Source organism: Urocampus carinirostris, chromosome 7 (assembly GCF_059441175.1).
Source record: "Urocampus carinirostris isolate Australia breed hairy pipefish chromosome 7, RoL_Ucar_1.0, whole genome shotgun sequence".
NCBI lineage: Eukaryota > Metazoa > Chordata > Actinopteri > Syngnathiformes > Syngnathidae > Urocampus > Urocampus carinirostris.
Genome location: NC_142355.1, coordinates 3,833,933 through 3,860,269, shown reverse-complemented (window position 1 = coordinate 3,860,269; position 26,337 = coordinate 3,833,933). Strand labels below are relative to the sequence as shown.

The 26,337-nt window shown below is 37.7% G+C and overlaps 1 long non-coding RNA gene across 1 annotated transcript; it reads left to right on the top strand.

Annotated features, from left to right (window-relative positions):
- The first annotated feature begins 2,124 nt into the window (after positions 1–2,124).
- On the top strand, positions 2,125–25,197 carry LOC148362127 (uncharacterized). The gene is made up of 4 exons (XR_015850806.1): positions 2,125–2,235; positions 3,274–3,468; positions 9,075–9,330; positions 25,039–25,197. It is a non-coding gene; the product is annotated as an uncharacterized LOC148362127 (long non-coding RNA).
- The last annotated feature ends 1,140 nt before the right edge of the window (positions 25,198–26,337 follow it).

Below are 26,337 nucleotides of genomic sequence, written 5' to 3'. Positions count from 1 at the left end.
ATCAAATATAACACCTAGATTTTTGACCGAGTCACTATGGGCGAAATTACATTTGTCTAGGTTCAGGGCGGTGTTTGAAAACAACTCACGACAATGAGCTGGACCAATAATCAAATACACCAATGATATAACAACAATTGTAATGATATTGATAATAACAGTCATAATATAAGAATAGCAACAATAACATAAAGTTAACTAGACGCACTGTTCCCAATCTCCCGCATCACTCATCGACCACCCTCCTCATCTCTGTATTCCGCCAGCAATGTTTCTTTGTATCGAAACCTGAACAAGTGAATAGTTGGACACCGTTTGATCTCGTCTTGCAAACCCTTCGAAAGCTTGACTCCACACACAGACACACACATACTTTTCCTGGTGGTTCTCACCTTTGGGATTATGAATTCACTACAGCCCCTTAAGTTATAATTCCCTTCTTTTCGAATGAATGAATGATGCATTATATTACGAATTCTTATGCTGTATAAAGAAGTCAAGAAAAAAGGAAGTATAAAAGGAGAAAATGAAAAAAGACAGGTTAGTCAGTATATTACCAACAATAATTCAATGCAGAAAATGAATTAATAATTTGGAAAAGAAAATGTATTATTCCACTTAATAATATTTGCATGTATTTTTTTCCTTCTACAGTGAACGTCCAAGCTACTTCATTTTTGAACTTTTTTTTTATGATAAACCTCATTCATGTCGAGCAACTCAATATCTCACAACAAAATAGATCATATATATATAGTTCCAAAAACATGCATTTCAGGTGAATTGGCCGGTCCAAATTGTCCCTAGGTGTGAATGAGCGAATGAGTTGTCTGTCCCTGTGTGCCCTGCGATTGGCTGGCAACCAGTTCAGGGTGTCCCCTGCCCACTGCCCGGAGATGGCTGGGATGGGCTCCAGCCCCCCCGCGACCCTAATGAGGAAAAAGCGGTACGGCTAATGAGATGAGATGAGATGAGATGTACAATATAACATTTTAAACTACATAAATAAACACGTTTGGAAAAAAAAATGGTGTAAGATTTTTTTTTTGTATTTTAAGATACGTCAGTTTGTAAGGGCATGGGGCCGTGGAGGTTGACAGGTATGATATAGTATTGTTTACACTATTTGCAATTTGGATTAATTTTCAAAATATTGTGCAATGGAAGGTATTATAAGTTTTATGTTCACTTTGGCATATTTGTATTTGCGTTACACTGCTGATTTTTTTTTCGTTGACTCTCTTGACTTTTGTTCTGAAACATTTGTTGTATTTTATTTGTATATTGTCTAAAGTTTTTTTTTAATATGAAGTATTGTTTACACTATTTGCAATTTGGATCCATTTTCAAAATAATGTGAGATGGAAACTATTAAGTGTCACGTTCACATTGTTATACTTTATTTGTATTTCCGTAACACTGCTGCTTTGTTTTCGTAAGACTCGATTGATTTTTGTTCTGAAACAATTATAATACGAATATTTCATATTTATAATTTATACCGTTAAAATGCTAATTGTATTAATAAGCAGGGTTGGGTAGGGTTACTTTAACTGGATTACTTTCAATTACTTTTGGATTACTCCAATACCAAATATGCTAATAAAAGACAAAAGAAACTAAATATGAATAAAATGACTAAATTTTGTGCAGGCTTGGGGAGTAACGGAATACACGGAACGGCAAAAATGATGTTGGCAAGCTGTTTGGATTGATTTTCATTTTCTGTCGCATTTTGTTAGTTTTGCCGGAGATCAAAGAGATCAAAGCCAGGAGAGAGAGCTTACCACGTGTTGTGAGTCATCATTTTATTCATGTTTAGTTTCTTTTGTCTTTTATTCGCATATTTGGTATTGGAGTAATCCAAAAGTCATTGAAAGTAATCCAGTTAAAGTAACCCTACCCAACCCTGTTAATAAGTGTCAAAAGTAAAATAAATAAACAAAAGGAAAGGCGCGACAGTAGAGTGGGAGAATTCAAAACCGAATTCTTTTTGAAGTGTACCATCCCGCCATCTTTAACACTCTTCGGAATCCTCGGATATTGTGATTGGTCAGAATTGTGCATGACGTCATTCGCAGGCTATTTGAGTGACAGTAGAAGAAGCGCGGAGGCTGGAGAGAGGGAGAAGATGCGTGGACGAGGATGGAGGAGAGGAGGAAACTCTACCAGGGCCCCACGCGAGAGAAAACACTTAAAATCAAGTCGAACACTAGCCAATGAATCTACAAACAGGTAAGATTGGTTTTGAACGATGACTATTTATTTACGTCTGCGTGATCGTGATTTACCTGCTTCCCACCGTATGTCGTGGTGCATTCAAGGAACACATGATTTAACTGTTAATAACAAACAGGAAAAAACACACTATATTGTCTGTGTGAACGGGTAAGTGTGAAGCACATTGTAAAGCGCTTTGGGAGGTCTTCATTGCCTTGAAAAGCGCTAGATGAATACCGACCGTTTACCATGACTGTAAAAACAAAATTCTACGTGCTTTGCAGGATTTTTCTTTGCATTTATCTACACTCATAGTTAAAAATATATATGCAATTGGAATAAAATAAAGTGAATATTAATGGCATTAAAAAAAAAAATCTAATGAGAGCACGCCAAGTGTAGCGAATGGCACGGACAGTCACGCCGTCTGATGCCTCCTACGATTTCGTTCCTTTCTGCTTTGCTTCTTCTCACCTTGATCGGGCAAAACGCGTCTAAGTGTTGATTGTAAAAAAAATAAAACAAAATAAAAGACGTAATTAAAACTATAAACGCGGGCTGGTAATTCCCTCTAATTCAAAGATTTTCTGGAATTGTGGAAGCAGCGTTTTCATGATATGTCTTTAACGTAATAAATGATATAATGAAATTGTGAATATGTTTAATTGCTGTTAAAAGTGTCGATACAAATTGTTCAAACCTCACATTGTTTATTTGCTGTAAAAATTGTCAATAAAAATTGTTCAAACTAAACTTCAACGTAATAAAGTAGGCTAACGAACATTTTTTCCCACGTTTTTTTTAATCTTGTGAATTATGCCGCATTTGAACAGATTATTATAACACCACACTCTGTTTTTTAATTTTAATAACTAGGAGTAGAGTGTATTTTGATAGTGACCTGATTCTAAAATGTCCTATTTTGATAGCTTTCTTTCTTTTTAATACAACTTATTAAAACATGTAAAAAATATCTTTTATTATAGCAAAATGCTTTGAATTGATTTGTCCTTATTTTTAAGACACTGATCCATTTTTTTTTACCCTCTTTAGATGCTAAGTAGCATCCTGTCTGCTAAGAAGCATCAAATGATTTGGGAGTCTGTTTCTGTCTTTGGTTATCTAGCTGTATGAGTGTTAAATCCCTGTCATAAAGCTAGATAACCGAATGTAGGAATGACTTCCGTAATGATGATTTACAGAGAAAAAGCAAGCAAGAAAAAAAAAGTTCGGGCCTTTTACCTAAAGGTAAGAATTGTTTTGTAGAAAGATTATCAAAGGTTGTATTTGAAAAACATTTTTGGGCAATTTATTGTGTCATTTTGTTTGATAATGCAGACAATGAAATTTATAGTCATTTTTTTGGTCACATATTTCTACTTGTAAGCAGTGTGTTCTTGAGAAACTAGCAGTGCAATGTGAAATTGTTTTATGGGAAACTTCTAAAACACAGATTGAAAAAAAACAGTGATCAGCTGTACTAGAATGATAGGAGTGAAAAATATCTAGCCACATCGAATTAATTAAAATCATATTAAAAATGTTAAGCCCTGTAGATTGAAATGTTATAGGACTGAAGCAAATGATTATTCTAATATCAGATTAATTCATTTGTAATTTTGTCACTTAATTGAATAATAAAGAACATTTTTAACGTTTTCCTCTCAAAACAAAACATGAGTTCAGATTACATTTGTAAAAGAAAATGCTACCTATTATTTAGTTATTTGGCACAAAAAACTACCAAAATGAACAGAAGCGTTCACCGACCAGAGTAATTAATTCGCTTGGAAACCTTCCACCTCATAAACAAATCACCTTGAAACAAACCCTCAAAAATGCATCCCGTTTACAAATATAATCTCTGAGTTAGTTAATAATTTGCAAAAAAAAAATAACATTAGTATGTAGGTTGACCATTATTATAGTTATTGCAAAGAAATTATATTTTCCTAACTCTGTCCATTGAGCTTTTTATTAGAGGTCAGAAAAAAAGTTTTTTTCATTAAAAACAAATCTAATCTTTTTTTTATTTTGGAAGACAAAATAAATTAGTGAGTATTTGATGCTGTGAACCTATTAACTACTAGTTTCTAAAAATGGAAAATATTTTGACAAATGCTTAATCATTGATTAACTGATTAGTTGTGTTTATGATTTATTTAATACAATTATATTTTACACAATTTTGACAACGGCAAAAAACAAGAGTAGTTTCGCTTTTGATCAATCTATAAATAATTCTGTCGAAATTATCATTGAATCTGATCAAATGACCCACCTTCACCGCAGTTGTAAAGAAAATAATTATAGATGATTTTATGAACGCATTACAATTTAGGTAGTCTCTTTGTCATAGAGTAGACTATGCAAAAAAAGATAATAATTATTTCCGAGGTAAAAATACATGACCTCGATCTCCAAGACTGTTGGTTTAACCGTCAGCATTGCATTTGTACTTATGATTGGCCATCTCTTGAAAAACAGCACCCATTTATATTATTTTGGAACATTTCAAATACATTGGCATCCCCATAATGGATATTATCAAAGTTAGAGGACAAATAATCTTTTGGTGGTGTAGTTGTCTAGTAGAATAGAATAGAATAGAATAGAATAGAATAGAATATACCTTTATTGTCATTGTTATAAAATGGGTTAACATATTGTGTCAACGAAATTGGGCATGACACTCCAGTTTTACACATTCACAGTGAGGTATGAGCCAGAAGATAAAGGAACAGAGAAGATAAGGGGGATAATTGATCAAGTCTGTTTGGATGGATCTTCATTGTTCACATGTTGTGGGAACTTTATAAATATTCATACAATATGGCTGAGCACCCAATAAACCAAATAAGCTTGTCATAAAGTGCCGAGGTGAATCTTCCATTTTAATTTAAATGTAAAACCTCCAGGACGCCTTGTTGACAGAAGAGAGAAAGGGGCAAAGGAGGGCTTTGTGCCGGCATTAATGTTTCCACGACGACTCATAATGCGGTGGAGTGTTGTAGGATCCTCTGCGGAACAGGCTTTAAAAAAACACTTGGCATTGGTGTTTAAAAGCTGTAACCAATCTTAAGAGTCTTTGAGATACATTGTGGCGGGCCTCAATGAGAGGGGCTGCTCCGTCCTGCAGACGGGAGCTGAACTTTTCAACTGGGCCGCTTTGAGTGTCATGCGGGCCTCCGAAGCCTTAAGAGCATCAGAATGATTGAGTTTCCATTCAGCGCCTCGACCATCTTTTGCGCTGTCTTAATTGCTTCGTTTCACTGCAGGATATGAGCCGTGTGAAAAGGACGGCGGTCTAAACCCTTTCCTGTTTCAGGTGTCATTATTTATGGGATGCTCCAAGGCACTATGGTGTCACTCTTAGCAAAGATCATTCCCCTACGGCAGGGGTAGGGAACCTATGGCTCGGGAGCCATATGTGGCTCTTTTCATGAGTACGTATGGCTCCGAAATAAAATGTAACTATTGCACATCTCTCTGTGGCGTTCCAAAGTCAAGTGGTTTCATCCCGATTTTGGTCCATATAAAGCCGAAGCAACTTAATGTAGAAGTTCCATAAGAAACCATTTAAAAACGACTTTGATTGGGTGAGCAGTACAGGTGGGCGGATCCCTGCACAAAGTGCAAGGCACTCACTTCTCTCTCTTTTGCTCAGTGCAGTCTACACCGAAAGTGAAAATGACAATATGCTTATCGTTTGCAGTAATTTGTGACATTTTTACAAAAGAACTTTGCATGCCCCTTGTTTTGAAACCATTATTAAGGACACATTTCATGGAAAAAAAATGCCTCAACACTCTTAATCTTAACTGAAGGTGGAAGACAAATTGTAGATGGCATATTTACATTGATTTGTATCATGTCCAGCATGGTCTCCGTGGCGACCGGCTGGCCCTGCCCCCATGGCACCGGCTGTAGCAGATTTTCTAATTAGCGTGTGTGCTTCTTAAGGGCGGGTTTTGGGGATTGCTGGTTGCGGGTTCATTGCATTACTTTGCATTCTTCTGTTCTGTTTGACTTGAGGAAACCTGTACTTGCCCGTTCTGAGTAAAAGCCTGTTTTGTGAGTATTCCTAGTCTGAGTTCCTGTTTGTCTGTAAGCCTGTTTTTGTTTTTGTCCCTGAGTGTTGGACAACTTTTATTTCCTTAATGAAAGTAACTGATCGTTAACGCGAATGAGTTTACCCTTCCCTGCCTCCTGCCTCCAATCTGGTCGGGGCCTGTGACAGATTTGGGACACAGGATTTGGCATTGTTATCATTTCATACATTTGATGAAATCATCAAATGACACCCAGTGAAATAAAATGTGCTGAAGAATTAGCTTTTGTCTAGAGAGCGTGTTTGGCAGTTTTTTCAATTTTGTCTGAAAATATATGATGTGGCTCTCTCAATTTGTTTTTAAAACATTTTTTGCTTTTATGGCTCTTTAACTGTATTTTTAACTGTATTCCATTACAGTTACATAAATCAGACATGAGAAGCTCTCACCTTTTGGAGAAATTCACAGTTTTTAAGTTAAAAAGGGTAACCTATGTGAATTCTATAGATCCGAAGAGAAAACATTTTGAGGTGGGGGAGAGGGTATTGTGAGATATCCCAGAGTGAACCGGGCATTTAAGCTGGTGCATTTGAATTAAAATCAGTCTCGTTTACGTGGGCAAGAGTACTGTATTTATTTGTGTGTTATATATTATCACACTATTTGTATTCACAGTACTAGAGACAAATGTCAGAGAACGGAGAAAACAAAGTCATCCTGAAAGATTTAAAAAGAAAAACACACAAAAAAGCACAATGAGGGAGTCAAGTTTTGGTTGTATCTGGTAATGAATCAGACTTTAAAGGACAGTGTTAATTTTATGTTGTTTTTATGATTACAGTTTTTACGAAATGATTTGAATCAGGGTTTTTTGTAACAATGTGTATCACTTTCAATGCTTAGTTTCATCTAAGAAAAAAATAAAACAAAATGTATTCCGATTTTTCATTAAAAATAAAATGAGTGCGCTTAAAAACACTTTTCTCTATTTATCCTTCTATGTAGCACTCATTTTCACCTAAAACCTAATGCATTTTCCTATATTTGTCACGGTTGCCTTGGTGACCAGTCTGCCCCGCCCCCTGGGCAACAGCTGAAAGCAGTTCCACTAATGGTGGGTCTGTATTTAAGGCTGCATGGTGGGCTCTGCGGTTGCGGGTTCATTACTACTCATTATTCACAATCCCGGTCTGTTATGCCTTGTCCTGTTTTAGTCTGTTATGCCTTGTCCTGTTGAGTTCGTGCCGGAGGAACTCTGTATTGTTCTGTTTTGCCTCGGAGTATTGGGCGACTTTTATTTTATTAAATAAAACCTATGGATCGTCAACGCATTTGAGTTCTCCCTTCATGCCTCCTGCCTCCGTTCTGGTCCGGTCACCTTCCACGCCACCACGTTCCGTGACAATATTATCTACACCTATAGAAGTCTAATGTTGATATTGACTTATTATTATTATTGTAATGGTTATTTTATCATCACTAGTGTTAGTATTGGGCCGAGTCATAAAAACATTGTCAGACATTAAACCAGTCCATAGTACAGAAAATTTTTGGAACCACTGACTCACACATTCACCTACAATCCATCGAAAACCCTGTTTTCTAAATTCTGATCAATGGTTTCATTGCAGACTTTCAAAGTCTGATTAAACAAAGAGTTTTTTTTTCCCTCATTGTGCTTTTTTTGGGGTTTATCCGCTTTATCTATTTCAAGATGGTACCGTGACTAAAAATAGTGAGATAAAACCTAATGGATAATCATAAATAATTTTCATAGATGTGGATAAATTATTTACAGGGTTGGGTAGGGTTACTTTAACTTGATTACTTTCAATTACTTTTGGATTACTCCAATACCAAATATGCTAATAAAAGACAAAAGAAACTAAATATGAATAAAATGACAACATTTTGTGCAGGCTTGGAGAGTAACGGAATACATGGAACTGCAAAAATGATGTTGGCAAGCTGTTTGGATTTATTTTCATTTTGTTTCTGTGGCATTTGATGTTAGTTTTGCCAGAGATCAAAGAGATCAAAGCCAGGAGAGAAAGCTTACCACGTGTTGTGAGTCATCATTTGATTCCTATTTAGTTTTTTTTGTCTTTTATTCGCATATTTGGTATCGGAGTAATCCAAAAGTAATTGAAAGTAATCAAGTTAAAGTAACCCTACCCAACCCTGCAATCCACAATGACCTACCAGCGTCAGAGACAAGTTGGATTAGAGCCGAAATGTGCAATACGGCATACACCACTGGGCCCCAGAACAGTGCTAGGCCATTGTGATTTCCTAGTAAAATATTTTTTTTTAATAATTGACTGAGTCTATTTAAAGCCAATTCCAAAATTTAACTCAATAATAATATAGTAACAACATAGTAATAACATAAAGGTTTGAGATCCCTGGTGTACACAATTTGAAATGATCAAAACAATTTATAGAAAAGGGGGAAACTCATAAATTGACAAGAATGCGATTACTGTCACTCTTAACACGGTGTTACACCCATAGACTCCATTTTGGCTGTGCATCTCTAAGGAATCATCGATAGAGAAGTCATCATTTTATTCATAATTAGTTTATTTTGTATTTTATTCGCATATTTGGTATTGGAGTAATCCAAAAGTAATTGAAAGTAATCAAGTTAGGGTAACCCTACCCAACCCTGATTGTTTACATCTCTAGTACTCATACAGTGGATATTGGCTTATCATTGTTATTGACTTGGACCTGTCCGTGCTACAGAAATGCTTCATCGTGACCTTGTTTTCTAAATCCCGATCAATGTTCTCATTGCAGACTTTTATTTAACGTTCTTCTCGAAAACACGGAAGCGAAAAAAAAGGAATGAGGTCGTGGTGAGCTTCCGCCACCCTCTCTTTTTCTTTTCCACCCGGGAGCAAAGGGATGCCATCTGCACCGCCGTTGACAGACACGGCGCCCGTGCCAGGAGGCAAACAAAGACCTTGGCCCACCTCCGAGCCTGGCCTCAGCCAGGGGAGCCATCTTGAGAGATGCCGGCGAGATATTTAAAATGGCTGGGCTGACGCAGAAGGTGGGTTGCATCATCTTTTTGTGTAGGGCTACATAAAGGTTTGCAAGTGGCAAAGACAGGACGAAACACTAATTCCTCATTTTTTCCCCCTAGTCTCACATGCACACACATGGCCTCCCCCTTTTTTCATCTGTCCTCTTCTTGCTAATTAGCAGTTAGTGGGTGATAGTGTGATAGAGGAGGGTGTATATATATATGTGTGTGTGTTTTGAGGGGTTGCATGGTGGTGGTGGTGATAGAAAGGGGGTTGGGTCGCAAACAAAATTAATGAGCTGGCACCGGTTGAAGGAAATCTGCCACCCTTTCTCGTCACGGTCCTCATCTGCACACAGCGTGAATAAGGCCATGTTGTGGTCCACCTGCTTCATGTAACGTTTCTTTTTAAGATGAACGTGAATTAGTGCTGCAATCAGCCACTAGATTAAGAGTCGACGAGTCACCGACTATTGAAAACATTCGTCGAATAATCGGTTTATATATTTAGTTGATTTAATTACTGTATTTTCTGGACTATTAACAATGTTCATTTTACCTCTGAAAAGTGATGGGACTCGCATGCTCAAAAATCTATGGGTCCCAACAGAGATCTATGGGTCCCCAAAATTGAGTGTGCTCCATGCCCTTACAAACTGACGTATTTTCCTTGACAAAATACAAAAAAAGTCTTTTTTTTTTTCCAAACATGTTTATTTATGTAGTTTAGCATGTTATATTGTACATGTGTTTCCTTATATCATATATATTGTTCATGAACATTTTGTTGTGAGACACTGAGTTGCTCGACATGAATGAGGTTTATTATAAAAAGTTCAGAAATGAAGTCGCTTGGACGTTCACTGTAGAAGGAAAAAAATACATGCAACTATAATTAAGTAGAATAATACATTTTCTTGTACAAATTATTAATTCATTTTCTGAATTAAATTATTTTTGGTAATATACTGATTAAAAGGGATCACCACAAACCTGTCTTTTTTCATTTTCTCCTTTTATACTTCCTTTTTTTCTTAACTTCTTTATACGACATAATCATTCGTAATACAATGCATGAAAGCAAGTGAGCCGTTTGAGAGCCGGCTCTCTTGAATGAGTTGAGCCGAAAAAGCCGTCTCTCTAAAAAGAGACGAACTTTTACTACACAACTCGAACTCGAGATCGGCGTGCAGACGAGAACACGAGATCGGCATGCAGAAGAAAACTCGAACCGCGAGACCAAAACCACAATGGCTGATCTGCCTGACAAAAAGTTTGGAGTGCGGTAAATCTTTGTTAAAAAAATGATAATGACAATTTCGTGTCAAAAAAGTTGCGTCCCGGGGACGAACGCTGATTTGACACGATGAAATGAAATGAAATGAAATGATCTGCATTTCTATAGCGCTTTTCAAGTCAATGACTTCCCAAAGCGCTTTACAATGTGCTTCACATTTCCCAATAGCGGCCTTGCAGCCATGTAAGGCGCTAACCTGCTTATTGGGGGTATTAGGGGTTCAGTGTCTTACCCAAGGACACTTCGACATGTAACACGGACGAGGCGGGATTCGAACTGGGATCCCTTGATCCCAAGACGAGCGCTCAACCTCCTGAGCTACTGCGTCCCCAGCAAAAATAATGCGTCTAGGACGCAGGGACGCGAGCAAACGAGAACACTGTATTAGGTTGCAGTTCTTTTCATAGTTTTGGCGACGGTGCGACTCATACTCTGGTGACACTTATATTCGAAATCATTTACAGATTATTATACCATTGAATTTTAATTTTTTATTACCGGAATATCGTTTCACAAGTTATGTTCACACCAAACCGCAAGAGGGCAATTTAGGCCTGGGTCGATAATTTCAACCTTGACTGCGACTTATAAGCAGGAGGAGGCAGCTTATCGTCGTCCTCCCGAGTTGAGGGAGTTATTTGTTTACTTTTATAGTGACACCATTGATAAACATTTAATTGGATTTAGTGATTTGGAGTGAAGCTGATAGTTTGGTAAGCATGTTCTTTATGCTGGAAATATCTGAATTACTTTATATGTTGCGTCGTTACCAGGGTTGGGTAGGGTTACTTTAACTTGATTACTTTCAATTACTTTTGGATGACTCCAATACCAAATATGCTAATAAAAGACAAAAGAAACGAAATATGAATAAAATGACTACATTTTGTGCAGGCTTGGGGAGTAACGGAATACATGGAACGGCAAAAATGATGTTGGCAAGCAGTTTGGATTGATTTTCATTTTGTTTCAGTCGCATTTGATGTTAGTTTTGACGGAGATCAAAGAGATCAAAGCCAGGAGAGAAAGCTTACCACGTGTTGTGAGTCATCATTTGATTCATATTTAGTTTATTTTGTCTTTTATTAGCATATTTGGTATTGGAGTAATCCAAAAGTAATTGAAAGTAATCAAGTTAAAGTAACCCTAGCCAACCCTGGTCGTTACTGACATCACCATGCATGTAAAACATGTAACATTCGTATACCATGCACTTATTCAGCCTGTTGTTCTCTTTATTTTATTTTTATTCAATATTGCCTTTTAAGATGACATTTGTGTTTTTGGTGTTGGATTTCATTAGATAAATATTTCTTAATAGTGCGACCTATACTCCAGAGCGACTCACAGTCCGGGAAATAAGTAGTTCTTCTTAAAGCAAGTCAAACCAAAGGATTTCCCAACAATATAATTTTCTTGTATATAGAGCTGCATCTAACAACTATTTAAATAATTGACCAGTCACCGATTATTGAAATAATTAATCAATAATCAGATAATTACTATTTTTTTCTTAAATTTAGCCGTCGGCAAACCAGAACACTGTATACCTGGCCGATGAACTAGACGTTCCTGACCCCTGTCGAATGAATGTAATTAATGCATGTTTTCGGTCCGGTTTTGGATTTGAAATTTACCAATTCTCTCTGTCATCATCGGAGGATTTTGATCGCCTTCCATGAATGAAGACCGATTAGCTTAGCGTTCCGTTAAGGCTACGTGCGTTAGCTTCCATCAGAGACGGCTAGCCACCGAGACGTGCAGCTGTCGCGCATGTGTGTTAATGAACAGCGTTGTGCGTCTTCACATTATCATTCAAGTCGGCTCTCTCCCGCTCGCTGCCCTCTCAATAGCTGTTTAGCGCCCCCTTTACCCCCTCCGCCATACCTGCCCCCCTTCGCTTTCCCACAATTTTGGGAGCCGGTGCGGCAGCGGGCCCGGCCTGGGGGGCAGGGTGGGAAAGAGCCTCCAGACTAGACACAAGCAGATGCCTGAGACATTAGACTGTCGTGCAGAGCGCCGAGGTCGGAGTTTCAATGTGTTTGCAAGTGTATGCGTGTTTGATATGTGTGCGTCGGGGGGTTCGGGGGGAGGCGGACCCTGCAGTGCCACCTGACTGTTCATTAGTCTATTCAAGCCCCCCTCTGCATGTCTGAAAAGCATGGAGATGCGACGCTGTTTTTCTCTGACGATTGCCAGCAATTGGAGATGCATTCATGCAACACATGCTGACCTCCGTCTTGTCACGCTCTCCTCGGCCTTTAGCGGAGGTGGAAAGCAATTAGCAATCACCAACACAGGCAAAATCTGCCTCTGTCTGATTGGGTGATGCATGCAGAGCTTTTGACTTATCTTGACGGATATGATTGACGTTAGCATTCCTAACTGCCGCAATATCAGTTTTGTAATAATCTTGTTTTGATATGGTCAGATGTAGCTCGGGAGGTAGAGCGCTCGTCTTGGGATCAAGAGATCGCAGTCCGAATCCCTTCTGTGTTACATGTCGAAGTGTCCTTGGGTAAGACACTGAACCCCTAATGCCCCCAATAAGCAGGTTGGCCACTATTGGTGTGTGAGTGTGTGTATGAATGGGTAAATGTGAAGCACATTGTAAAATGCTTTGGGAAGTCTTCATTGACTTGAAAAGCGCTATATAAATGTAGATCATTTTATTTCATTTCATATTCCTTCGGGTTTTGTGGCAATCCATTCCATAACACCCGTATAAAGTAAACTACCATGACCGTAAGAACCAAATACACAATCCCTCATTTTTCACGGGGGTTGGAGTAGAAACATTAGTTCAGTGGTCTCGTTTGCCCGCGTCCCTGCGTCCTAGACACATCATTTTTGCTGGGGACGCATAGTCTCACATCAACGTGCGTCCCCGGGACGCAACTTTTTCGACACAAAATTGTCATTATTACCCACTTACTTTTTTTTTTAACAAATATTTACCGCACTCCAAACTTTTCGTCAGGCAGATCTGCAATTGTTGTTTTGGTCACGCGGTTCGAGTTTTCGTCTGCACGCCGATCTCGGCAAAGAGATTACGTCATTGTTGTGGTGGTTGTCGTAGAGAGAAGGTGAAAATCAACACAAAATTGGTAATTTTTTCAGTGTCAGTAATGAGTTGAAACATAATCCAGAAAGTGATAACAACGGCAATAATTCCGGCACAAAAAAACGGCGTAGAAATTCTTCGGAAAATCGCTAGGAAAACACGAGAGGCTAGGAAAACACGTGTGTTGAAGCGTATGACTCGACGAAAGAAAATAAACAAAATAATACTCCTAAGCAAGATAAGGACTTTTCTGCCAAAATGGACTAAATTATATTCCTGGTTACGTTATGAGGAGGATGATAATGAATTGGCATTAGAACTGTGGCGGAACAGCAGACCGCGAAGAATATATGAACTGAAAAATCTAAAGTGATAACGGCTTTGTATTACCAATTAACTGTGATGATTAAAACTGAATGAAAATAAAGATTCATATAATTATTTCAGCAACATATTTTTGTATAACGTACAATATTGTTGTGAACTGAAAAATCTTGAAGTGATAACTGATTTGTATTACCAATAAACTGTAATGATTAAAACTGAATGAATAAGTAGATTTATATATTTATTTATATATTTGTCACCTCGATAAGACTAAATTTTGGGGACCCATAGATTTCTGTTGGGACCCATAGATTTTTGAGCATGCCAGTTCCTGGGACCCATCACTTTTCACAGGTAAAATGAACACTGTTTATTTATTAAATACTTTATTATAAATTGAAACAAAAGAACAAACCCAATATATAGGCTCAAGCTTTTGTTTAACATATAAATACATTGTACATGATGAACTTTTTTTTTACAAACAACTTCTAAAAATGTCACTAAAAACTGCAAAGGGGAAAAATGTGATCAGCTATATGAATGTTTGGGGACACCGGGGCCAAACGTGGCACCAAATCGACACATTTTTAGTAATAGTACTTTTGAAACATTTAATACATATTATCAATATATATTTTTACATTTGGCGGGCAGGATTAAAAATGCGGACAAGCCGTACCTGGTCCACGGGCAGTAGTTTGCCCACCTGCTGCTAAAGCGTAACACAATCAGTTTACATGTGTTCATTACTGTGGATGCTCAGTACCCTTCATACAGGATATGAATACAATTTGACATCTGTATGAGGTAGTGTGTTTGCTAGAATTTCCGTTTTTTGTGCAGTGTGTGTTAAGGGTGGTGATGGCTCTGGGGAAGAAACTTTCTCTGAGTCGGTTTGTTTTTGTTTTGTGTGACCTGTCGCGTCTGCCGGAAGGCAGCAGTCAAAGAGGTGGTGGCCGGGGTAAGAAAAATCCTTGATGATGTTTTCTGCTCTGCTGAAGTAGCGAGAGCAGGCAATGTCCTCCAGACTGGGTAGAGAGCAACCAACGATTTTCTGGGCTGTTTTGATGACCCTCTGGAGCGTTTTCCTATCTGCTGCCGTGTACCCAGCATGCCACACCCTAACGCAGTATGTTAGAATGCTCTCCACTGTGGCTTTGTAAAAGGACACCAGCAGCTGCTGTTTCAGATGATTTTTCCCGAGCACTCTCAGGAAATGGAGTCGCTGCTGGGCCTTTCCGACCACGGCTCTGGTGTTTGCAGACCAGGAGAGGTCATCGGAGATGTGCACACCCAGGAATTTGAAAGAGTGGACTCTCTCTACACAGTCTCCTTTTATAATGAGTGGTGCTGGGTTCCTGCCTTTCCTCCTGAAGTCCAGTATGAGTTATTTTGATTATGTGGTGTTCAGTATGAGGTGGTTTTTCGAACACCACGTTGTCAGTGACTCCACCTCATCCCTGTACGCCGCCTCGTCCCCTTCAGAGATGAGGCTGACCATGGTAGTATTGTCGGCGTACTTAACAATTGTGTTTGTGAGGTGGGTTGGTGAGCAGTTGGAGGTGTAGAGCAGGGGGCTCAGTACACATCCTTGGGGGGAGCCAGTGCTCAGTGTTGAAAAGATGAGAGATAAAAGAACACTAAAAGTAAAAGGACTAACTGGAGCCGCTGCACTCGCCACTGTAATTTTAGTTAAAAACAACTTTGAGGTACATTCTGGATTTTTAGCGCCTCCTAGGGGTAAAAAACTGTTGATTTGAATAATAGGTAGAAATACATGAACGATAATATAAATGTGCTTTTTTTAAGTACCTGTAGGTTGGTGTATTCGATTTACACAACATGATGCTCACTTAGAGGGAGCTGACATTTTTGTCCGCCATTTTGCTGCTGAGGGTACTCCCCCCCCAAAAAAATGAAAAAGGATGTGCAAAAAATGAGAAAAAAAGGGTTAGGTTTGGTCACTTTAGGTCTCCGTAGTTTGGATCCTTTCTTGTGATTTGTAGCACTCATTTCTGTTACTGTACTACTGTACTACTGCTCATGTAGTGGTCAAATATTACAATGTCCCAGTAAGATTGGGTCGTTGTATGCAAAGCAACCAAGACAAATTACGTAAATTAAATTCGTCCATCAGCAGGATGGTTCTTATTCTTTTTTACCCAAATTGGATTATTCTTGACCAATTTAGTTGTATAGTTTAGAAAAATGGCATGTCGTCGAAGTTTAATCAGATGTAGTGATTGATGGACAAGAATACAACATACGTGTTGTTTTACTCATGAAAACGACGTTATGTTCAGATTCAGATCTACTTTATTGTCATTCTTGTACACGCGTATACAGAACGAAATGTCGATACATCTGACCCGCACAGTTTCCTTGAATGTACAGATATAAATGAAATGTTGTATTGAGTTGGAGTATTGAAATACTAACAATATACTAAATAATTATAGCTATGAGTATTATACAGTAGTGCAAAGAGTGCAAGAGGAGCAGCTAACCAGATGTGCAAAATGGGCAGTCAGGTAAACAAGTCACTATACAATAACAATAACACTGGAGTACGATAGTGCAGAGGAGAACAGATGTGCAAAGGAGTGGGTAGGTATGTATGTTTGAGATCCACCAAAACATTTAAGAGGTGATTGGAAACGAGCATCCGTGTTTAATCTCTCCTAATCAAGTGTTTTCAATAAAGGCTCCCTCTGAGCTGGCAATAAGATTTAGGATGTCTATGTTTATAAATTGATTGAACGCATGTTGGTGTGCTGTCTGGAACTTTCATTACAGTTTAAAAAAAACATAGAATTTTGTTTCTTCTCATTAGGATAAGGATTTGATTTGATTCTGTGACACTTATTGTAGGTACAATGTCGTCATGTGACTAAACCTGTAACAACTTTTAGTCATTCCGAATTTTTAGGGTTTTATTGAAAGGGATCATGCAGAGAAAATCGTGCAGGTAGTTTTAGCCCTTATTTTGCTCATGACATTGGCGCAACCAGTAAAAAAAATATTATGAAAGTATGTTTTTCACGATATTGAATGAAAAATATTGTATTATACAAAAGATTAAAATAGCATTGGTACTTAATCAGTTTAACTGTAAAATCATCTCAGATCAGAGATATGTATAGTATTTACCTTTGCCATTTTGATTTTTTCATCCTCAGAGCATCATATATTATTTTCTTCTCGCTCCAAAATTGTGCTCCATTGCTGGGTCCCATCTACTTATGAGTTGTACTTGTACATGGCTTGCCAGAAGCATGGAATTACAGTATATATTGTTGGATACAACTGTCTCTGAAACAAAAGTGGATTAACCGTAAAAAAAAAACAAAAAAAACCGAGGGAATACTGTATATTGAGGTACTGTATTTTAAGATGGAATTATTTGATTTAATACATTTGTATATATACCTTTTTGCTGGTGTAATTTTTTTTAAGTGGTTACTTGATTTTATGATTGTTTGAGCTCCTCCTGGGGCTCATCTCTGCATCTCTGACGTTTAAGATGCTGTCAAATTTAACGCTCAGCTCACATGCAGAACCATGTGGGTCAAGCTAGGCTCACTGCTTCTTTTAATGCAACTTGGATTAATCTGGGACAAAGCTCGGCATTAAGTATTTTAAAGAAGGACGGCGAGACACTTCCTGCCGGATTATCAAGAATCCCCAAACGGACTTCTGACGGGAGAAAAATGAACCCATTAGGACTTTCATATTGCATTTGAACACCTGTATGCCAAGTGCGCTACTGATCAATGGCACCATTGGAGCATCATTTAAACTACATTGGGTGCAATGTTCCCTGTAATTTTCCCCGGGTCTGAGCGTTCACACAAAGTAGTGAGCAGCGCTTGAAACAACAGTGAGCAACAGCAATCCCAAGTGTGGCAACTAAGTCATTATCAAACATGTCCAAAACTTGACATTAAGTTACATTTTGCTGAGTTTCCGGCAATGCAAAATTATTTTTCTCTTTTGAATGAATTGACTCATGTACGATTGCCTACAAACGTCGTTTGTTCTTACAATTCTTTCACAAGATATCTATTTCTTTTTATTTCCTGACATATTTTGTCGCATAATACTAATATTTTTGGGGGCTTATTTAGTCGGTTGTAAGATACAGAACTGTACTTAATCACATTTTTGAGTGGAAGTACAATGTTGGCAACAAGATTGACTTGATATCATTGGAAATTATTTGAATGTAACACAAACTTTTTCTTGTTTTTTCTGTGTTTTTTTCTACTTTTTTGAAAATTCCTTTAAAAATTAATTAACTCATTGTGTTTATTTTTTCCGAGCTGTTTTCTTTTAGTTCTCTATTTACTTTTTTCCTACATTTCTTTCTTTTCTTTTTTTCTGGCTTCTTTCTAAAATTTTTCCTTGTTTTTTTCTCTTCCTTTTTTTCTCAGCTTTTCACTACTTTTTCATTATGGTATTTTTTTTCTTTTTTGTTCCTGTTTGCTCCCATTCTTTTAAGTAATTTTGTGCATAATTTTACACAATATTTGGTCGTGTTGGGATTAAAGAAGCAAAAACAACCTGAAGAGCCGTTTAGGTTCCTTTTAGTGAGCCAAGCCGAAGAAGCCGGTTCTCGACAAACTCTACTAACTTTACTCAACTGCGTTCTACTTCGACTCGACTTCATAATACCGCATTTAGGACACAACGTCAGGGGAACCCGTGTCTTTTTACCTTCACGCACTGTAACTTTGACTTAAGTCGCTTCTTAATTAGTAATTTTGAGCCCTCATTTTTGTGCGCTGAAAAGTAATCCAGTTAAAGTAACCCTACCCAACCCTGTTCATCAGCTTAACACAACAGGTTTGTTTCGTTCAAGTTTGGGAAGCGACGGCCGCGATCTCCCGTCTGCGTTTTGGGGGTTACATAGCCTTTGACCTCCGCCAGGGTTGCTATGGGGAAGAGGCCGGCAGGCGCAGTAATGTACAAATGAAAAGGCTGAACTGTCAGCTCTGCAGCTCACCCGGGCAAAATTTCCATTCACGTTCTCAGGACACGTCAGATTGAAGAAAGCACTTTATGTTTGTTATAATTCATCCATTGATGTGAGACGCCTTTATGTGTATTGTGAGCTTGCGAGGCACTAAATGCACCACTTGTCACATGGCGCCCCATCTTATTTCACAGCAAAATTGAATCGCTCTCTGTCAGGACATTTGACTTTGATCTTGACTTTGGACAAAATGTAAAATACGAGGAAAAAAACATTTGAATACGGTAAAAATAGAGTCAATAGCTTGGATACATTTGAACCACCATTTTGGATTGTGTGGTGGAGAAGGATCGAATAATTCGGGTGGGTTTTTAGGTCCATTTTTAGGTAGAATTCTAACCTTGTAAATGTTAAGGGCAGCACGGCGGTGCAGTGGTTAGCGCATGTGCGGCACAGTTCAAGTCATGGGTTCAAATCCAGCTCCAGACTTCCTGTGCGGGGTTTGTATGTTCTCCCCGTGCTTGCGTGGGTTTCCTCCGGGCATTCCGGTTTCCTCCCACATTCCAAAGACATGCAATTCAGGTGAATTGGCCGGTCCAAATTGTCCCTAGGTGTGAATGAGCGAGTGAGTTGTCTGTCCCTGTGTGCCCTGCGATTGGCTGGCAACCAGTTCAGGGTGTCCCCTGCCCACTGCCCGATGATTGATGGGATGGGGTCCAGCACCCCCGCGACCCGACTGAGGATAAGCGGTGCATATAATGAGATGAGAGATCATGAGATGAGATGTTTTTAAGGGTAAATTGATGGGTTTCATGAAGGCAAAGTTGAAACTCGAGATCGGCCTGCAGACGAAAACTCAACCGCGAGACCAAAACAACAATGGCGGATCTGCCTGACGAAAAGTTTGGAGTGCGGTAAATCTTTGTTTAAAAAAAAAAAGTAATTAGTTAATAATGACAATTTTGTGTCAAAAAAGTTGCGTCCCAGGGACGCACGTTGATTTGAGACTATGCGTCCACAGCAAAAATGATGCATCTAGGACGCAGGGACGCAGGCAAACGAGAACACTGCCCAATGTTTTGGACAGTGTTACTAGAGGTTTATTTTAAACAACTAGACTCATTTATTCTTTTTGGTGTGTTTTTAACTCTCACAAAATCCATTTTTCTACTTAATCCCCCACTATTCAGGCTTTATTTTAGGCCTCATTTTAGTGGTTTGTTTTAAACAAATAATTTTATGACACCATTTCTGGGAAATTTCAAAAATTAAGAAAAAAAAGACCTTTTTTGAATTGAATTGTCTTTATTGTTATTGTACCAACATTGTGATATGTTATATGCAAAGAGATTGGACATGGCTAACCTCATTTTGAGGTTATTTGAAACAAAATGAACAATATATTGCATTTTGAGGTGTATGTTTCAACAGTGTTTTTTGACTGTTAAATGGTCAATCTAACATATAGTTAACTTAAATCTAAACGGCTGCTAATCTGACTTTTTGCACTACTGGCAGTTTTTTTTTTTTTTTTTTTTTTTTTTTTTTTTTTTTATAGCTTGCCACTCCTTGCACATTGCTCTCTGCACTATTGTAATTACAGCGTTATTGTTACAGTGTTAATGTTACTGTGTACCTGACTTGTTAACCTGACTGCCCATTTTGCACATCTGGTTAGCTACTCTTCTTGCACTATCGGCACTATGGTAAAATACTATACGTAGCCATAATACAATACAACTTTATTTATATCTGTACATTCAAGGAAACTGTGGGGGTCAGATGCATCGACATTTCGTTCTGTATACACGTGTACTAGAATGACAATAAAAGTAGATCTGAATCTGAATCTGAATCTGAATCTGATGGGAAAAAGGTTTATGTTATGTGAAACATGGATTATTTAATCCGGCCCGCCATAAATCTCTGTTAAAAAAGAGGCAAGTCTCTAGCTCATTTCTATCAAAATGTATGATTTTTTTTTAAATAAACGCAAACCCAATTTTTTTTTTTGCCCCTAGAGAGCAGTGTTTAGTTTGCATAGCGTGGTGAGTTGACTCAGGTGTAAAATTGCTTTTATTCAACTGGTAAAATATCTAAATATTGAAAAACAAAGCTAAAAATTGGGAGTTCACAATATTTTACTGATCCGGCCCAAGAGCCAAACTGAGTCTGACATCCCTGAGTTATGCCAAACACAATGAACCTAAAATTTTAATTTCGGGAGGCTTTTTTCAGAGCAAACCAGTAAAGTGAGCTAAATGTAACCATAATTTCAAAATGATGTTAATTTTGTCGCAATTGTTTTAAGGGTGAAGTCCAATTTCATACATTACAAGGAGGATTTTTTTTTCCTCGAAATGAATTAAAAATAAATAAAATGAAGCTAAATCATTTCCCATAATGCCAAGCATTTTAATAGGCTTTCTTTAAAAAAAGTAACTTATATTTCAATAAAATCACAACAAAAAGTGCTCACAAATGATTGTAAAAGCATTTTCCAACCTAAACATCTGTACTGTGGTGTTTTTTTTTTTTTGTAAAGATTTTATGACTTGTCATGAACAAGTGCACGTCTCCATGCCCCCTCCATAAATATGCGAAAGTGTGGCCTCATTTAAGGTTGTATTCAAAAGAAGAGGGCTGCTGGAGAGGGGCTCACGAATAAAGAAGTGTGTATTTGCATATGCTGCATGCTTTCTACAGAAAATAAAAGAAGCGGGCTAAAAAAAAAAAAAAAGATATCAGCGGCGGACAAAGAAGAAGGACAACTCGTTGATTGTGGGGTTGGTGTGAGAAAAGGCTGGTGTGAATTGGGGAATGGATGAAAATTGACAGAGAAAGAGTTGGGCCTGCTCCCCCGTGGGGATAAAAGCCTTGAGATCTCTTCGTGATTGAGCTTGGAAACAAAACACACCAACCTTCATTTGCAAAAAAAAAAAAAAACGTCTGCGGATGTTTCCCATTTACGGCCACCATTTATAAAAACACATTTTAATTTTGTCGAACACAGTTGTACTGCAAATGTTTTTCTATGTGAGGCACGACAGGTGCTCTAAATCCTTAAAAATGTTTGAATTTTAATGTGTTTGCAAGGGTGGAAAAGTGGTGGAATTTTGTGCAAAGTCCTTTTAAATGCTTGAAATTGTTGCTATGTTTTTCAACAAGTGACAAGCTCTGGTGATTAAATTAGTTTGTTTAATGGACATTAAACAACCATTAGTTTGTTTAATGTCCTATCAAGCGTTATCGCCTCCTATGGGTCACGCCTAAGAGGACAGGTGCTACATCTACAGGGCAATGTGTATTATTGCAAGGATTATGTATTAATTCTGGACATTTATTATGAGCCATGCATAAAATTGCTGTAGCGTTAATGGTAAAAGGTAATGAGAAGATCTTCCTGCAACTGAAAATGTAAGCTATATATTAATCAGGGTTGGGTAGGGTTACTTTAACTGGATTACTTTCAATTACTTTTGGATTACTCCAATACCAAATATGCTAATAAAAGACAAAAGAAACTAATTATGAATAAAATGACTACATTTTATGCAAGCTTGGGGAGTAACGGAATACATGGAACGGCAAAAATGATTTTGGCAAGCTGTTTGGATTTATTTTCATTTTGTTTCTGTTGCATTTTATGTTAGTTTTGCCAGAGATCAAAGAGATCAAAGCCAGGGGAGAAAGCTTACCACGTGTTGTGAGTCTCCATTTTATTCATATTTAGTTTATTTCTTGCGTCTTAACTCTGAAAAGACTGAAATGTTAGTCATTGGTCCTTCTAAATGCCGGGACTTATTCTCAAAAACTGCTGTGAACATTGACAAATGTCACATCACACAGAGTGACTCAGTTAAAAATTTAGGTGTCATATTTGACCCTGATCTATCCTTTGAGATGCATGTAAAGCAAATTACTAGAACTGCCTTCTTCCATCTTCGCAACATTGCTAAAATCCGTTCAATACTGTCTCAGTCTGATGCGGAAACAATAATTCATGCATTTGTTACCTCCCGTCTCGATTACTGCAATGCACTACTCTCCGGTCTCCCGAAGTCCAGAATCAAGTCTCTTCAGCTAGTACAAAATGCCGCAGCGAGGCTCTTAACCAGGACAAAAAAGTACGATCACATAACACCGATTTTGGCTAACCTGCATTGGCTCCCAGTTAGCCAAAGATGTGACTTCAAAGTTCTCTTAGTATTGTACAAAATCATACATGGACTTGCTCCCTCTTATCTTTCAGATCTGATCTGCCACTATGTCCCGGTCCGAAGCCTACGATCTGAGAGTGCTGGTCTTCTGATGATCCCGAGAGCAAAGAAGTCTTCGGCTGGTTCGAGAGCGTTCTCCATCCGGGCACCGGTGCTGTGGAATGCTCTTCCCCCTGAGATTCGATCTGCAACCTCAGTGGAAATGTTTAAATCTAAACTTAAAACTCACTTCTACTCCATTGCATACGAATAACCTACTCCTCTTGTCGGTTGAAAATAGTTTGTGTAATATAGTGTAACAATCTGTGAAGCCCTTTGAGACTCTTCGTGATTCAGGGCTATACAAATAAAAATGACTTGACTTGAAATGACTTTATTTCGTCTTTTATTAGCATATTTGGTATTGGAGTAATCCAAAAGTAATTGAAAGTAATCCAGTTAAAGTAACCCTACCCAACCCTGATATTAATGTAGTTTTTACCTAACTGCTATATGGGGAGAGATTTGTCTCAAAACTACACACATTTTGCTCAGATCCCAGTGTTCTGGTTTGCCTGCGTCCCTGCGTCCTAGACGCACCTTTTTTGCTGGGGACGCATATTCTCAAATCAACCTGCGTCCCCAGGACGCAACTTTTTTGACACAAAATTGTCATTATTACCCGATTACTTTTTTTTTAACAAAGATTTACCGCAATCCAAACTTTTCGTCAAGCAGATCCGCCATTGTTGTTTTGGTCTCGCATCGATCTCGGAAAAGGAGATATCGTTGCTTCGAGATGACGTCATTGTTTTGGTGGTTGTCGAGTGAAAGAGAAGTATGCCTCCGAAAAAAACAGTTGGTATTAGGTGCAAATCAACAAAAAATTGTTAATTTCTTCAGTGTCGGTAATAAGTCGAAACACAATACAGGAAGTGGTAACAACAGCAATAATTCTGGCACGAAAAAACGGCGGAGAAATTTTTCAGAAGACCGCGAAGGCAAGGAAACGATTCGATAAAAGATAATGAACAAAAGAATAGTCCTAGCAAGAAAAAGACTTTTCTGCCAAAATGGACTCAATTATATTCCTGGTTACGCTATGAGGAGGATGATAATGGATGCTACATGTTCTGTGATGCGTGCACCCAGCGTGACAAAAAAACTGAATTGCATAAATCATTTCGCAATACGAACTTTCAGAAATGCACATTGGATCGGCACAACAATGAAAACCACTAATTAGCTATGGAAATTCCGTTGCTGCAATTGGACCTTGAGAAGGCATTACAACTGTGGCGGGACAGCAGACCACGAAGAATATACGAACTGAAAAATCTGAAGTGATTAAAACTGCATGAATATATAGACTAATATTTCAGCAATATTATTTTGTATAATGTACAATATTTTTGTGAACTGAAAAATCTGAAATGATAACTGCTTTGTATTGCCAATTAACTGTGATGATTAAAACTGAATGAATATATAGATTTATATATTTATTTATATATTTGTCGCCGATTTACAATTTCAACCTCGATAACACTAAATTTGGGGGACCCATAGATCTCTGTTACGACCCATAGATTTTTGACCATGCAAGTTTTCAGAGGTAAAATGAACACTGCAGATCCACAACTATGTTTGAAATGAACTCAATATCTAAAAATCTTACGTCTTGATAAATGCATACACGAGAATAAAAATCACATAATTGGATCGTATATATATTAGTGGCTCTGCAGAAGGATTTCTTACTTTCATGGTACCAGAGAAATTTGAAATTTTGCTTTGAAAATCCTTAAAGAGTGCTTGAATTTGGCTATTAAAAAGATGTATAAACCATTTTTTTCTTTATTGTTCACAGTTCGATGATGACGGCAAGAACAACATATCAACATGTGCAAAATGTGGACCAAGAAGTTTTCCGCCCCCACCCTGCCCGAAATATTTTAACGCCATAACAATTGTACTATATTTTAATATACATTTTATTGCAATGTAAAAATGCTCTTCAGTTGCAAATAAAATTATTCCGAACACTGTGTGTGTGAGTGAGTGTGCGTGATTTGAAGGTGACTTAAAAATAAATTATTATTTGAAATCTTTTTTAAAAATATATACATATAAAAGAAATATTCATCATCACTAAGACATTAAAATATAAGCAGACGTGTGGTTAACTCTAATCATCCCCTAAAGAAGACGTAAAAAGATAGGAAAAAGAAACAAAAGAAGAAGAAAAATAAACGGGGAAAAAAAAACAAGAAAAAAAGGGAAAAACAAGAAAAAAAATAAGTAAAAAGTTAGGGAAACAAGGAAAACAGAACAAAAAAATAAAGAGGAAAGAAGGAAATAAAAAAAAGGAAAAGTGAAACAAAAAAGGGGAAAAGGGGGAAAAAATCAGGGAGAAAAATCAGTATATTACCATTAATAATGTATAATATGCACAAAATTATTATTTCACTTTAAATACATATTCTACCAGATTATAACAGCATTTTTCTTTAACTCATTTAAACCTTTTATATTAAGCATTAAAGTCAAGTAACTAGAATCCCTAAGTGACACAGAATGTCAATTATAAATATCAACAAATAAACTACGAAATACAAGAACAAACTATACAGTTACAGTTAAAACTACATTATCCCTGAAACATAAATCAAAATATTTAAAAATCCGACCCCCCCAAAAGTTCATGAAATAAAAAACATTCATCCATTATCTGCACAGCTTGAACATGCATGTTTTTTGGGAATGTGGGAGGAAACGGGAATCCCCACGCAGGCAAGGGGAGACCGTGTAAACTCCACACGGGGAGGCTGCTGGACTTGAACCCTGAACCTCTGCACCTTGGGGCTGTGTGCTAACCACCCAGCCAACGTGCTGCTCCGATATACAAAAAAACCTTTTTAAATACTCAACAAATTTAAGGTCAACAGCACAGAATCATACCTGACAACTTCCAGGGCTCCATGCCCTTACAAACTGTGGTATTTTCCCTTATAAAATACAAAATAATCTTACACCATATTTTTTTTTCAAACGTGTTTATTGACGTAGTTTAACATGTTATATTGTACATGTGTTTTGTTATATCATATATATTGTTCATTAACAATTTGTTGTGAGATACTGAGTTGCTCGACATGAATGAGGTTCA